This window comes from Telopea speciosissima, chromosome 6 (assembly GCF_018873765.1).
Source record: "Telopea speciosissima isolate NSW1024214 ecotype Mountain lineage chromosome 6, Tspe_v1, whole genome shotgun sequence".
Lineage (NCBI taxonomy): Eukaryota > Viridiplantae > Streptophyta > Magnoliopsida > Proteales > Proteaceae > Telopea > Telopea speciosissima.
The window spans coordinates 15306274-15312183 of record NC_057921.1 but is presented as its reverse complement, the minus strand read 5'-3'; positions in this window follow the sequence as shown (position 1 = coordinate 15312183).

The following is a 5910-nucleotide window of genomic DNA, read 5'->3' as shown; positions in this document are numbered from 1 at the left end:
TGTTCTTTGGCTGACTTTAGTTATTTGTTAATAATAATTTTGGCCAGTCCATCAGACTCTGAATTGACAGTGACCTTTTTTCTCTCTTGACTTTTTTGTTTGGTTGGCAATGGATAGAGCTGAGTGGGGCTAGAGTGGGCTAAAGTGGTCAACAAGAAGCACCAAAGCTGAACCTAAGATTGAAAGGTTAAACATTAACCACCCCCTCCCCTCAAACTAAATGAATAAATAAGAACAAAAAAAAAATGGAAAAGAAAAGAGCCTTGGCCAGACAGATTGGTTTTTGGTAGATGCCGCTTAAGCTCTGTGTGGTCCGTGGACTTTTATGGTGTCATATCCCTCTTCCACAAAAGTTACTGTTCAAAGTTTCTTCTCTCCAAAGCCTAGTTGTGAATTGCGATAGACATCCATAGCCCCCTATTTTTCATTTTGTGTACAATGAATTGGCTTTTTCCTTGAAATTTCAAAAATAAGTTCATAACCCAAAATCTACTACAAAGATACTGGAATTTAGATAAATTTTTTATTAGGGGACCCTGATTTATGTGACAAGGTATAAGATCTGAAGATGGGTTCATTTCATGAGCATTTTGTTTTTCTTCAATGAAAAGAAAATCAATAACTTTTAAGAAAAAATCTGTTAGTTTATAACAACCCAAATAAACATCTAGCAGAATATTAAACACTCCTACGGCCACACCACTTCTATGGTCTTCGGAACAAATGAGCTTATCAGAAACTGTCTATGCCTCTACTGACATGTATCCCTTCTTCCTACTTGCTTCAATCCCTTGAAGAAGATCCCTGGTTTCTGTCTCAACCTCCCCTTCTCTCACACCATAACCAAATCTCGTAAAATTAAACTGATTTTGAAACAAAATCCAACTAGCCTCATTGGTTGAGTAATCAAAAGTCAAAACTCTCAACAAAGCTAACCACAGGAGAATTTAAGTTAGACATGTCCAAAGATCTTCAAAGCATTCAAAGAAAGTTGAGGACTGAAACCATGCTTTACCAGAGGTGGTGGGTCAGGGAATAAACAGAGATCACAAATCCATTTTTTTTTTCAAGATTGCAACCTGATTGGGCTTAACGTTTTGGAAGATTACTTGGTTGCGATGAAGACAAATGATATAAAAGGTGAAAGCTGCAACACTAAAAAACTATTGAAAATCAACAATTGAAAGAAAACAATTATTCAAAACGAGTTACCAAAGAGAAACTCCGTCCTTAACCCAAGGACCCCTACAGCCCACAACCTTGTGGAAAATTCACATGAGAAAAACAATACAGGAGATGTCCCTTCTTTTTTTTAACCCGAATATTATCTGGGACCCGGGGCTGCCCCTAGAATTTTATTAATTCCCAAAAAGAATCAAAGAATACAGGGGGGACATTCCGCCTTACCCCAGCCCCTGAAAATGAACACTCACGGCCTTGCCTCCACTCAAGCCTTTACAAGATTAAGCCAAAAAATCTAGCTCCTAAGCATCAACAGGCCTGCCTTGTCCTCCCTAAGGATCACCTGAAACCTACCAGAGGGAATATCGTCCTAGTGGAAAGTGGTAGACGAACCCAACTCACAAGCCAGGTTAGCTAACCAATCAACCGCTCTATTACTCTCTCGGTATGCAAAGACCACCGAAGCCCGACCTTCAGAAACCAGAGACATGATCTCCTGGAACCAATACCAACTCTGCCACAAATTACACCTGCTCGGGTTGATCATTCTAATCGTATTAGCAGAATCCGAGTTTACCACTACATCCCTGAAGCCTAAAGCCTGGCAAAGGGCTAAGCCATTCCTCAGAGCTCTCAACTCAGCAATCGAATTCGTACAATTGCCATAGAAGTTGGAGAAGGCTGCCAACACTTCTCCCTTCGTGTTTCTTACAACAACCCCACCCTCTCCTAACCTGGGGTTTCCTCTGCAGGCACCATCAACATTAAGCTTCACAGAAACACTAGGGGGACACCAATACACCAGAGCTGTCAAACCCTGCCCCCTAACAAGTTGGAATTTTGGTTGAAGGACAGGAACCCCTGATCAGGCAACCAGGATCACTGTGGAGCATCACTCCAGTGACATGGATCAATGAAGAAACCCTGTGCATGTCCTCTTTTATACCTGTGAGAAGATGGACTGTGGATCCCTCCTCTTGTCACTGGAGCATCACTCCAGTGACATGGATCAATGAAGAAACCCTGTGCATGTCCTCTTTTATACCTGTGAGAAGATGGACTGTGGATCCCTGCTCTTGCACAGCTCACAGCCTAATGTATGGCTTGAACCCCAGGTATTCTCTCTCCTCCTTAAAGTGGTGGGACCCACCTCTGGAAAATCATGTAAAAACTCATAATGGGCATATGGGGACAATACCCTAACCCAGGGTCAAACCCCTGTGCTGTTCCCCTTTGAATTCTGTTGCTGAAATTCTTTAGGCGATGCAGCAAGGCCCAGAGACATCACCCAGTGGCTGATTTTGTACATTTTTAATTATTATAAATGGGGGGACCACCCAACATGACCATGGACACCCTCCACTGATAGAGGGGAGTTTGAGGGACCACCTCATACCCCTGGTTCGGTGTGGACCCCCCCAGTGAACCCAGAACTGAACAGAATCAGTTCCAAAAATTAGTTTTTAAAAGAGGGACTGAAGGCAAACAGACCTTAGTTGGCCTTGGCTATAGGAGGCCTTAGGCTCATTTTAGAGCCCTTGGCAGATCTGAATCCGAGAGAGAAAGGAGAGGAAAGAAAGGAGAGAAAGAAGAAGAAGGAAGAAGGAAGGAAGAGGAAGGAGCTGCAGCAGCCCATCTCAGGCTGATCTGAGCTCACCTACAGCATCATTCAGGTAAAGAACCACCCCCATTCCTGTTGTACCTGTTCTTTCTCTGCTCTTGTTGTGCCTTGCAACCCTGGGCAGCCCAGACAAGCTAGGGTTTGCCCAGCCTTGGTCCAGATCAGCCATGCAGACCTTATGCATGGTAGATCTGGGCTTTTCTATGAAAATCAGTAGTTAGTTATGCTGCTGCCATGGCCAAAATCTAGCTGTACATGGTTGTACTGCCTAGACAAGCTAGGGTTTGCCCAGCCTTGGTCCAGATCAGCCATGCAGACCTTATGCATGGTAGATCTAGGCTTTTCTATGAAAATCAGTAGTTAGTTATGCTGCTGCCATGGCCGAAATCTGGCTGTGCATGGTTGTATTGCCCAGATCCCCTTCTGGTTGATGGATTAAAGCCCAGAGTGCAAGCCAAGGCTGCAGGGACCAAACCCTAGGTGGGTGCAGCCCTGAAACCTTGTTGAACATACATATCCAGCCTTGCATGTGGCTGAATCCAGGTTCCCAGGTGTGGCAAAACCTTGAATACTATCCACCAGGGTTTTTTGGGCAGCCATAGTTAGCCTGACTGGAACCCTGATGGAGAAACCAATTGGACCGTGATGTAGACCCTCATTGGGGCTACACAACACCCCTGACATGCAGAGGATCAGGTGTGAGCCCAACCATGCAAGCCCAGCCTTGGAAACTCAGCCTGTGTCGATTCTACAGGCACTGGGCGATGCAAACATCGCCTAGAGCCAACGCCCACTGAAGGGAATTTGGCTGGAATGATGGACAGACCTGGGGGATTTCACTCACATACCCCCTGGGCACTGTGGGAAGGCTGGAAATTACCAAAAGCCCTTCTTCACATCTGTCCTTATTTGGGAATGATTCAGAACCCTAGTGGGCCCCGCATGTGACTGTACACTGCTGTGCTTGGTCCTAAAGCACAGACATGCTATGGACAGCACCGAGACCATGTTCTGACTTAGTGGCAGGTACTGGTATTACAAATGACCAATTTGCCCCTGTGCCCTAACGCTGGTCATGCACCGAAACACGACCTAAGGACCGGTGTAAGGCTCAGTGATTCCAAGAGTGAACCAATTGAACCCCGGGCCAACCCAGTAAGATTAGGTTAACCCTAGAACCATCAGTGTAGGCTAATGACTGAATAAGACAATGCTTGATTTGTGTTTAGGACCTGATCCCGAGCTTGAGGTCAACAACCAAACGACTGCTGGAACTGAATTTGTGACTGAGTACCTAGAGCCAAGTACTGGTGAGTGAATAATACTATCGTATGTGCAAATGTAATTATGATCTGATGTCGGCTATTAATAATTGAATCATGAATGCTGTGTTATTTACTTATAATTCAAGTTACTTAAATCACTGCATAATGACTGTTGTTGATCAACACTGTGAATTCTATATGATGGTTGTGATTGGTAGACTAGATGCCATACTCGGCTTGGAAATGGGGCATGTGGTAGCCCATACTATGGGGTACGGTTGACACCGCTGGACTCATACGATGCCATATAGACATGGGGCTAGAGTTTCATTACCTGTGCCACGAACCCTTGCCAGCAGGGGTTGAGGTGTTGGATGCCTGTGGGGATAATTATCAGGGAGTGAAAAAAAAAAAAAAAAGAAAGAATAAAAGAACACCGGAATGGTGCATAAATAAAAGAACACCGGAATGATGCGTGAGGGAAGAAACGGTTGTCCCCCTGGACAATCACAGAGGGCTGGTCGGGCCGACCTTGGTGAACGAATGCTGGGGCTGACCAGTCTTCTCCGACAACTCAATGGGTGTATCGCGGGAAGGGGTTAGAAGCCCGCACCAGGGATACATGTATTGGGGATTGTAGTAGCACAGACCCAACTTAGTTGTATTGCTAGGTCGCTAATAATAAAGAATCTGGACTTGCATATCATGTAGATCATATGAACTGTGGATTGTGATTGCATATGCATGCATGATGGATGTTATTTGCTCACGAGCTCGGTGGGGCTCACACTCTATTATATGTTGCTTTCTTCTTAGATGATCCTGCAGGTGGATGCCGCTGTGGCATGGCGGGCTATCTAGAGGAGCAGAGTTTTGGTTGTTACGATGATGTTGGTATGGACCCCGACGGAGGTCATACCGATTCTGTGTACGTTCTCGGTGGTCATTGCGGATGAAGACCATTGAAGCGTGCATGTGATGTTTTGACTGGGGACTCCTTTTGGGTTTTCTGGAGTTATCCCCGTACTGACTAGGTTATTGTAGTTTTCTTTTCTTTTCCTTTTTGGGGCTGAGAATGCTCGCCCTGTATGTATTTTTGTATGTAGTACTATTCTTATTAGCTTTTGTTTCTTTGTTGTGGGTTGTGCGTGCCCAGGAGATGTATCAAACAAGACTTATTATGTATATACTATCACCATTTCCCATATTGCTATGCTTCCTTTTTACTTTTAAATTATAGACATCCTGCATTACTCTGATCTTACTTATGGTTAAGATGTGGATATGGTTCCATGATCGTAAGCACTGTATCTAGATCCATGGGATTTGGCGGATTGCAGTTACGTAATTCGGGTCACCTACCCAATCCTCCTAGGGGGTGGTTTGGGGTGTGACAAAGCTTGGTATCAGAGCGAGAGGCTCTTCTTACGATTATGGGTTGTAGACTAGGACTAATAAGCTTTAAACAATAAAACATGCAAGAATTAAAAACCACAGGGGAGGTAGATGTAAGTAAGTAAAATGCAAAATTTTTATGAACTCAGAAATAGTTACAAAAGTTTGATTGCATGACTGCAATTCAACAAGTACATAAACTGAAGATAAAGAAAGAAAACTACATAAGCATAAAGAAAATAACAGTAGTCAAAATCATATAGCACGAAAGTCTGGTACTGTAGGAACTACTCTGTAGGAGGCAAGTTGCTCGACGGAGGCTGAGTCTGGCAAGAGTCAACTCTGTAGAATCTATCCCAGAAATCCAATCTCTGCTTGATAGCACCCACTCTACTGCCCAAGGAAGTGAAGCCTTGGCCCACCCTGGATCCCAGGTCTGACATCTGT